The sequence below is a fragment of the Ovis canadensis genome, chromosome 7 (genome assembly GCF_042477335.2).
Source record: "Ovis canadensis isolate MfBH-ARS-UI-01 breed Bighorn chromosome 7, ARS-UI_OviCan_v2, whole genome shotgun sequence".
NCBI lineage: Eukaryota > Metazoa > Chordata > Mammalia > Artiodactyla > Bovidae > Ovis > Ovis canadensis.
Window position 1 is genome coordinate 67,922,502 of NC_091251.1, and position 9,963 is coordinate 67,932,464.

Sequence of the window (9,963 nt, forward strand, 5' to 3'; positions counted from 1 at the left end):
TTAGTTCCTCTTCACTTTCTGCCATTAGAGTGGTGTCATCTGAGGTTGTTGATATTTCTCCCTGCAATCTTGATTCCAGCTTGTGCTTCATGTATTCCAGCATTTCACATGATGTACTCTGCATTTAAGTTAAGTAAGCAAGGTGACACTGTACAGCCTTGACGTACTCCTTTCCTGGGACCACTCCATTGTTCCACGTCCAGTTCTAACTGTTGCTTCTTAACCTGCATACAGATTTCTCAGGAGGCAGGTAGTGTGGTCTGGTATTCCCATCTCTTTGAGAATTTTCCACAGTTTGTTGTGATCCACACAGTCAAAGGCTTTGGCATAGTCAATAAAGCAGAAGTAGATGTCTTCCTGGAATTTTTTTGCTTTTTATATGATCCAACAGATGTTGGCAATTTGATCTCTGGTTCCTCTGCCTTTTCTAAATGCAGCTTGAACATCTGAAAGTTCTCGGTTCATGTACTATTGAAGCCTAGCTTGGAGAATTTTGAGCATTACTTTGCTAGCGTGTGAGATGAGTGCAATTGTCCTACCCTCTTAGGCAGAGTCAGATGTCACATTCCTCATAGTCAAGTGATTACATGTACAAGTCTTCATTTCATTTGCCCTGTTGTGTTGTATTTTCATGTTATCATCAAGATAATTCAGTGCATATCACTGCGAGCTTCATTAGGATAGGGACTGTGTCTCAGACATCTTTGCATTCCCAATGCTTAGCACAGTGCCAGCACATGATAGATGCTCAACAAATACTTGTTGAATACAAGTAATCTTTGTTCTCTAGCCCTGGAAATGACCTTTCCTTTCGTTCCCACTTTTTCCAAAACAATGGTGTGGGCTCCTTGTTCTTCTTCATCCTGCTGCCTACAATGTCCAATCTTTACCCTGGTTTCCTTCCCCATGTATTTCTGGGGATGGAGAGAAGGTCTGAAGGATATACTTCTCATATCCTTAGGGACTTAACAGCCAGGGGTTATCTGGTTGTCACCTGTCACATAGATCTGAAATACTACTCTAGGCTTTTCTGTGGGTCATTGTTTGGCATGGTGAGCTTCTTCAGGCCACCTGAGAACCCTCGGTATCCATTTTACTAAGTGAGTAAAATGTCTTTTACTGTCTTTTAATTCTGTCTTTTAATTCTCAACACATAGTCTTAGGCAAGCTATCTTGGTCAGCAGACAAGTATCAAAGGGGAATTACAAAATACCAAAGGGGAATTACAAAAACAAGGAAGACCCATAAAACCTTATGTGAGCCATCACTGCTCCAAAGTCCATGAAGTCTCAAACTGTCCTTTTCAAGCAGGATCTGCACTTTACCTTTGCATTACCAAAGGCATGGTAAAATGTTAGAGTTCCCAGACCAAAGGAAAAAGAAACAGAATAGTCTTCGGGTCTTTCACAGTATAAAATCTCTGCCTCTGAAAAACAGAAAACTGCTACTATCTTTGAAATAAAAAATTTCACTAATCATCAAGCCTTCACAAACATTGTATTCTAGGTTCAGAGTATTGCCCTAGTGAAATGAATAAATCCATGAAAGAATAAACCAAAAATATCTACACAATGTGATTAAGGTTTTAGGAAAGAGACACAAGAGAAGAAATCATTTAAACCTACAAAGAATGGGGAAACTCATTCCAGGAGAAAGAATACAGAGCATAGGTCAGAACCCAGCAAACAGAAACTTTATGACACTTTCTAGGAAAATTATGGAGGAATCCAAGTTTATCAGTTAGGAGAAGTCAGACTGAAAGGTTAAGTAAGACCCCTTCCAATACTGAAATCCACTCCACTTAGAAGGGAAGCGACTTGAATTAAAATGTGTGTTTAAAGTGATAAGCAATGGTAAACCTTTCAAGGTTTTTGCTTAGTCTCCTATCACCTTGTGGGTTGCTAATTTTTGGTAGGAATGGTTGCAGTGAACCAGGTCATCAAATTACAAAAATGATGAAAGGAAAAAAATGCCACAGCATTAACAGTACCAGACCACCTGACCAGCCTCTTGAGAAACCTATATGCAGGTCAGGAAGCAACAGTTAGAACTGGACATGGAAAAACAGACTGGTTCCAAATAGGAAAAGGAGTACATCAAGGCTGTATATTGTCACCCTGCTTATTTAACTTATATGCAGAGTACATCATGAGAAATGCTGGGCTGCAAGAATCACAACCTGGAATCAAGATTGCCAGGAGAAATATCAATAACCTCAGATATGCAGATGACACCACCCTTATGGCAGAAAGTGAAGAAGAACTAAAAAGCCTCTTGATGAAAGTGAAAGAGGAGAGTGAAAAAGGCGGCTTAAAGCTCAACATTCAGAAAACGAAGATCATAGCATCTGGTCCCATCACTTCATGAGAAATAGATGGGTAAACAGTGGAAACAGTGTCAGACTTTATTTTGGGGGGCTCCAAAATCACTGCAGATGGTGATTGCAGCCATGAAATTAAAAGACGCTTACTCCTTGGAAGGAAAGTTATGACCAAACTAGATAGCATATTCAAAAGCAGAGACATCACTTTGCCAACAAAGGTCCGTCTAGTCAACGCTATGGTTTTTCCAGTAGTCCTGGATGGATGTGAGAGTTGGACTGTGAAGAAAGCTGAGCACCAAAGAATTGATGCTTTTGAACTGTGGTGTTGAAGAAGACTCTTGAGAGTCCTTTGGACTACAAGGAGATCCAACCAGTCCATTCTGAAGGAGATCAGTCCTGGGTGTTCTTTGGAAGGAATGATGCTAAAGCTGAAACTCCAGTACTTTGGCCACCTCATGCGAGGAGTTGACTCATTGGAAAAGACTCTGATGCTGGGAGGGATTGGGGACAGGAGGAGAAGGGGACAACAGAGGATGAGATGGCTGGATTGCATCACCAACTTGATGGACATGAGTTTGAGTGACCTCTGGGAGTTGGTGATGGACAGGGAGACCTGGCATGCTGCAATTCATGGGGTCACAAAGAGTCGGACATGATTGAGCGACTGAACTGAACTGAACTGCCTACTGATGATGAAATTATGATCGAATTGTTTTTGTTGTTTCATGTTTAGTACTGCTTCTTTATACATTTCTGCATAATATCCCAAAAATTTTTGCAAGAAGCATTTACCACTACAAGATAAATCTAAGGAAAATGTTGCTATAGCATTCATAATTTTTAAAACAAACTCTACGAAAAATCCTGAATAACAGTCAAATTAAAAGAAAGAGTCCTCATTGAGCAAACTTAGCCTTCTCTAATGGCACATTTACTAAGAAGGTAATTCAGCCGCTAAAAGCATTACCTCTCAAAAACTGCAGAGAATGGCAATGACCAAATCAGTATTAAATACAAAAAGTTGTATCAACTATGCCCAAGCCACTTTATCTTAATGAGTATACAGAGGCATAAGTATTCCTTTGTCCTCAGCAAGAGCCAGAGACAAGCAGAATGGCAAGAGGAGTTTCACTTCTTCCTAGAAACACATTTTTCTAGGAGCTAAATCCTAGTGGCAAAGAGCAAGTAACCTTACTCGTAGGCTAGGTACTTAGAGTACCTAAAAGAGAAATCATATTGGAGATTCCAAACAACTGAAGCCCACACTAGAGGAGGAATGAACAAGTTCAAAATGACATGCTTCTCAGAAAGAAAGTTTTCAAAAAGAGAAGAAAGAAGGAAGCTATAGAGTTAGAATACGCCCTGGTCTATGGGGTGAAAGAAATCCCTCAAGGACTTGGGAATCATAATCAAGATTAATGCTGGACATACATGGAAAGCATGTGGCATCATTTTGAAGATGGAAACATCAACATGAAATACCTGAATGAGCCTAAAAGTGAGAAAACAATGCCTGGAAAGGAGACGATAACGGAGGCCCACATGACCCTTCAAAGTGAACACAAGGAGAAGGCAAAGGTCAACGGTGAGATGGGAAGAGCTGCCAGTGGGATGAACTGGATGAAGGATGAAGTGAGCACAGGGACAAAGAAAAGGAGCATCAAATGAAGAGGTTGCCATACCATACACAACCTTTTCTGTAAAGCAACTCAGCCACTGGCCAATAATCCTTCAGGACAGAGAAGAAATTATCTGCCAGTTTTGAGCTTTGTGACTGTCATAATTCATAGCTAAGGTCCCAGCTTTTGACTAGGTGCTCCAAGATCAGCACACTTCAATATAGACACTGAAAGAAATTTTGAAATAAAATAAGTCAGTGGATTCAGGCCACATGTTTGAGTCTTAAGGCAAAAAGGAGTAGCAAACATTCATGGAAACATTAGCTTAAGAAACACAGGTTAGTGATCCAAAGGGTTTTCTAGATCAAAGGAGGGGTCATACTAGGACTTTGGGCTTAGTTGCTATAGAATTAATTGCTCTGTCCTGGATGTCCAAACTGACGGCAAATCCATGAAAAAAATTTGTTGAGGGAATCCCAATAATACAGAGAGAACTGAAAAAGAAGTCTTCAAATAGAATGCAGAAAGCAAAGGGAGAACTCATACATTTTCCTATTACCTGCAGGTAAGAGAAAAAGAGGCTGATGAGCCCTGGAATGCTGAGAAAAGCTGGACTTCATCAAATATAAAACAAAGTCCACACTGCAGCTACATAGAGGCTCACAAGACAAATAAAAGTTCTCTTTTCTTTTATTTGACTTTATATCCTAAAATGATATTTATAATCTATTCCACTTATAGATTATTATATCTATTATTATAATAAATTCCACTAAAGTGATTCATTCTAGATCACACATGAAATAACATGTGCAAAAGAAGTTACATAACAATATATATTGAGAAAGTAGGAATAATTCCTGGTTCATAACTGGTATTCAATAGATAGCTTGTAGTCATTCACTTGGAGCTTCCTAGATGGCACTAGTAAGAAACCTGCCTGCCAATTCAGGAGATGTAAAGAGATGCAGGTTTCATCCCTGGGCTGGGAAGATCCCCTGGAGGAGTGCACAGCAAACCACTCCATTATTCTTACCTGGAGCCCTTGGACAGAGGAGGCTGGCAGGCTATAATCCATAGGGTCACAAAGAGTTGGACATGAATGAAGCGACTTAGCACCCACACACACATTCACTTATTTATTTATTTATTCAATATTTATTGACTGTATACTATATGCAAGGCACTATTCTAGACACTGAGGATTCAGCATTAAAAAAAAAAAAAAAGACAAGGCCCTCATGAAGCTTCCATTCCAGTGGCGGAGACTGGTAAATACACAAATACTACATGTAACAAAGGCAGAGCATAATGAGTGAGTGCTATGAAGAAAAAGAAGATTAAGGACACAGAGAACACCTAGGAGTCTCTTTGGGGCTTCACTGGTGGCTCAGATGATAAAGAATCTGCCAGCAATGTGGGAGATCCAGGTTCAATCCCTGAGTCAGAAAGATCCCCTCGAGAAGGGAATGGCTACTCACTCCAGTATTCCTGCCTGGAGAATTCCATGGACAGAGGAGCCTGGTGGGCTACAGTCCATGGGGTCGCAAAGAGTCAGACAACTGAGCAACTAACACCTTCGCTCTTTCCAGAGGTCTCTTTAGATAGGGCAATTGGGGAGGTCTTTCTGGGGAGATGGCATTCAAGCAGAGACCTGGATGAAGTGAGGAAATACAAGGAAACATCATGCAGCAAGAGGGCAAATGCAAGGTCTTGAGTAAAGGACCAGTAAGGAGATGAGTGAGGCTGGATCACAGTGAGGAAGGAAAGAAGGATGGGAAACCAGTGGGAGAGAGAGGTGAGTGCCAGGTGAGTGCCAAAGTCATGAGAAGGACTTTGGATAGTATTTCAAATGTGGGAGGAAGCCATATGAGGGTCCTAAGCAGGAAAGCCACATGATCTGATTTCTATATTAAAATAACCATTGTGACAGATTTGTAGAGAGTGAGATGAGTGCAATTGTGCAGTAGTTTGAGCATTCTTTGGCATTGCCTTTCTTTGGGATTGGAATGAAAACTGACCTTTTCCAGTCCTGTGACTACTACTGAGTTTTCCAAAGTTGCTGGCATATTGAGTGCAGCACTTTCACAGCATCATCTTTCAGGATTTGAAATAGCTCAACTGGAATTTCTTCACCTCCACTAGCTTTGTTCGTAGTGATGCTTTCTAAGGCCCACTTGACTTCACATTCCAAGATGTCTGGCTCTAGATTAGTGATCACATCATCATGATTATCTGGGTCGTGAAGACCTTTTTTGTACAGTTCTTCTGTGTATTCGTGCCACCTCTTCTTAATATCTTCTGCTTCTGTTAGGTCCATACCATTTCTGTCCTTTATTGAGCCCATCTTTGCATGAAATGTTCCCTTGGTATCTCTAATTTTCTTGAAGAGATCTCTAGTCTTTCCCATTCTGTTTTCCTCTATTTCTTTGCATTGATTGCTGAAGAAGGCTTTCTTATCTCTTCTTGCTATTCTTTGGAACTCTGCATTCAGATGCTTATATCTTTCCTTTTCTCCTTTGCTTTTTGCCTCTCTTCTTTTCACAGCTATTTGTAAGGCCTCCCCAGACAGCCATTTTGCTTTTTTGCATTTCTTTTCCATGGAGATGGTCTTGATCCCTGTCTCCTGTAAAGTGTCACGAACCTCATTCCATAGTTCATCAGGCACTCTATCTATCAGATCTAGGCCCTTAAATCTATTTCTCACTTCCACTGTATAATCATAAGGGATTTGATTGGTCTAGCAGTTTTCCCTACTTTCTTCAATTTGAGTCTGAATTTGGTAATAAGGAGTTCATGATCTGAGCAACAGTCAGCTCCTGGTCTTGTTTTTGTTGACTGTATAGAGCTTCTCCATCTGTGGCTGCATAAAATATAATCAATCTGATTTCAGTGTTGACCATCTGGTGATGTCCATGTGTAGAGTCTTCTCTTGTGTTGTTGGAGGAGGGTGTTTGCTATGACCAGTGCATTTTCTTGGCAAAACTCTATTAGTCTTTGCCCTGCTTCATTCCACATTCCAAGGCTAAATTTTCCTGTTACTTCAGGTGTTTCTTGACTTCCTACTTTAGCATTCCAGTCTGCTATAATGAAAAGGACATCTTTTTTGGGTGTTAGTTCTAAAAGGTCTTGAAGGTCTTCATAAAACCGTTCAACTTCAGCTTCTTCAGCATTACTGGTTGGGGCATAGACTTGGATAACTGTGATATTGAATGGTTTGCCTTGGAGACAAACAGAGATCATTCTGTTGTTTTTGAGATTGCATCCAAGTACTGCATTTCAGACTCTTTTGTTGACCATGATGGCTACTCCATTTCTTCTGAGGGATTCCTGCCCGCAGTAGTAGATATAATGGTCATCTGAGTTAAATTCACCCATTCCAGTCCATTTTACTTTGCTGATTCCTAGAATGTCGACGTTCACTCTTGCCATCCCTTGTTTAACCACTTCCAATTTGCCTTGATTCATGGACCTGACATTCCAGGTTCCTATGCAATATTGCTCTTTACAGCATCGGACCTTGCTTCTATCACCAGTCACATGCACAACTGGGTATTGTTTTTGCTTTGGCTTCATCCCTTCATTCTTTCTAAAGTTATTTCTCCACTGATCTCCAGTAGCATATTGGGCACCTAATGACCTGGGGAGTTCCTCTTTTGGTATGCTATCATTTTGTCTTTTCATACTGTTCATGGGGTTCTCAAGGCAAGAATACTGAAGTGGCTTGCCATTCCCTTCTCCAGTGGACCACGTTCTGTCAGACCTCTCCACCATGACCCGCCGGTCTTGGGTTGCCCCGCAGGCATGGCCTGGTTTCATTGAGTTAGACAAGGCTGTGGTCCTAGTGTGATTAGAATGACTAGTTTTCTGTGAGTATGGTTTCAGTGTGTCTGCCCTCTGATACCCTCTTGCAACACCTACCATCTTACTTGGGTTTCTCTTACCTTGGGCATGGGCTATCTCTTCACAGCTGCTTCAGCAAAGCACAACTGCTGCTCCTTACCTTGGACAAGGGGTATTTCCCTACCGCCGCTGTTCCTGGCCTTCAATGTGGGATAGCTCCTCTAGGGGTTGCAAAGATCGGACATGACTGAGCGACTGAACTGAACTGAACTGAACTGTAGAGAGTGAACTGTGGAGGGTGTGAGAGAAAGAGTGGAAGCAGGGAGAAAGCTGGATCAAAGAATGCAAGAAGGACCTCACAGATGCAGCTGCCTAGAGCCTCACCCACTGCCCAACCATGGTCAACCCCACCTGGTCTTGGACATTGCCAACAAGCCCTTGGGTCACTTCTCTCTCAAGCTGTTTGCAGACAACGTTCCAAAGACAGCAGAACACTTCTGAACTCTGAGCACTAGAGAGAAAACATTTGACATAAAGTTTCCTGCTTTCACAGAGTAATTCCAGCATTTATGTATGTGCAGGGTGGTGACTTCACAAACCATAATGGCTCTGATGGCTAGTCCATCTTTGGAAAGAAATTTGATGACAAGAATTTCATCCTGTAGCACACAGGTCCTAGTATCTTGTTCATGACCAATGCTGGTGCCAACACAAATGGTTCCCAGTTTTTCATCTACAGTATACCAAGACCGAGTGTTTGGATAGCAAGTATGTGGTCTTTGGCAAGGCGAAAGAGGGCATGAATACTGTAGAAGCCACAGAGTGCTGCAGTCCAAGAATGGCAAGACCAGCAAGAAGATAAAAATTGCTGACTGTGGACAAATCTAATAAATCTGACTTGTATTTAACCACCAGACATTCCCTCTGTAGCTCTGGAGAGCATCCCATCATCCACATCTTCTTGAAATAGCTTCCATAATTTCTGTGCTCCCACTGCTGTTCTTTGGGTTCCATATTTTCCTTATTCCCCTCCAAGTTTAGCTGGATTGCAAAGTTAAGTTTATGACTATGAAATAAAAACTAAACAAAAAAAAAGGAATGAGAAGAAAATGACAGCTCAGGAGATGAAATAGAAGGCATCTCCAAAGAGAAGGTTCCCAAAAAGTATTTTAGCCAACTTGAATATATAATTTCAAGAATGTGGATTTGTCAAATTTCTACTTAAAGAAAGCTAGTGTTTTAATTTCATTCACATATATATTTAAATTATATCTACAGAATCAATCTAAAAATACCAATTTATCAATCAAGTATTTCTTCTTTACCAATCTCATATAAATGAAATAATTTTGATAAAACTCATCACAAGCATGTTTGACATCTTTTAAGAGCCACTTTTGGGGTCACTTCACACAAATTTCTAGGGCATGCCACTTTCACTCCCCTCTATACCTGTTTTGAACCCATGTATGGGCTTTCCTGGTGGCTCAGATGATAAAGAATCTGCCTGCAATGCAGGAGAGTTGGGTTCGATCACTGGGTTTGGAAGATCCCCTGGAGAAGGGAATGGCTACCCACTCCAGTATTCTTGAACTTCCATGGACAGAGGAGTCTGGTGGGCTATAGTCCATGGTGTCACAAAGAGCTGGACACAACTGAGCAACTAACATACACACACAACACACACACACACATAATGCTGTAGCTGAATGCTTATTCCAAATCACAAATACCCATTTGCAAAGATTCAGATTTTAAAGTAGAACTTACATCAGAATGTAGATTCTTTGATAGCAAGGATATTGTTTTCTGAACTGCTGTATCCCCAGTGCCTAGAACAGGGATCAGCAAATATGGCCTATGGACCAAACCTGTGAACAACAGTTTTATGAACAGTTTCATTGGAACACTGGCAGGCTTATTTATTTGCATATCGTCTGTGACTGCTTTTGCTCTGTCACAGCAGAGCTGAACAGTTATGACAGAGACTGTATGACTTGCAAAGCCTAAAACATCTAGTTCCTGGCCCTTTACAGAAAAAGTTTGCTGATCCCTTGTCCAGAGCATTGTATAGCCTACAGTAGGTATTCAACAGAAATTTGATATTGACTATATAGGTACAAGGAAACTTTATTTTCTGAAAAACAATTTGCAGAAGGAAAAAGCAAAACCTGATAT

General features: G+C 40.9%; 1 pseudogene; it reads left to right on the top strand.

Moving 5' to 3' along the window:
* The first annotated feature begins 8,182 nt into the window (after positions 1–8,182).
* LOC138443671 (peptidyl-prolyl cis-trans isomerase A pseudogene) lies at positions 8,183–8,673 on the top strand (annotated as a pseudogene).
* The last annotated feature ends 1,290 nt before the right edge of the window (positions 8,674–9,963 follow it).